Here is a 629-nt window from a genome sequence, read left to right as displayed (position 1 = left end):
TGCCAGGGATGACCACCCGCGCCCTCGCAGGGATGACCACCCACGCCCTCGCTCTGTCTCTGTGCACCCCTCTGATCCCAGGCTGAGCTCTGCCATGCCTGGTGCTCTGAAGAACGTAAGTCAACAGAGTAATTAAAATGCCTTCTGTGAGGCAAAGGTGATGCAATTAACTTGGACAGAGGATGACTTTCTGTGCCCATTCCTGTGCCCAGGCAGCAGCTCTGGCCCTTGGCCAATAGCCCCAGGGCTAGAGGCACCTCTCCGCTCTAATTTCCCGTACAAGTCCTCCTTCCCACTCGGAAATCTCGTCTGGGTCGCTCCCCAGGACGTGCTGCAAGCCTCGCTGCTGTCCCCCGGGGTGCGCGGCTACCCGAGCGGGGACGGTGACCGGTCAGGGCGGCCGCGGGACGTGGGGAGAGCTGGGGCAGCAGCAAACCATGGGAACACGGGCTGCGCCGAGCATCTGCTACTGATCCACTATTCAGTGTTCAGCATGGAGATTAACAGGAATGTTGATGTTTTACCTGGAGAGCTCAAGATCAAACAACAAAGTAGGATTCAAAACAGCATTTTGCCTAAAATGTCAGAATTCCAGAGAGCAAAGCAGCCCTCGATCGGGATACGGCCTC

This window comes from Cariama cristata, unplaced genomic scaffold (assembly GCF_000690535.1).
Source record: "Cariama cristata isolate BGI_N322 unplaced genomic scaffold, ASM69053v1 scaffold3378, whole genome shotgun sequence".
Lineage (NCBI taxonomy): Eukaryota > Metazoa > Chordata > Aves > Cariamiformes > Cariamidae > Cariama > Cariama cristata.
Note: the sequence above shows the minus strand (reverse complement) of the source record.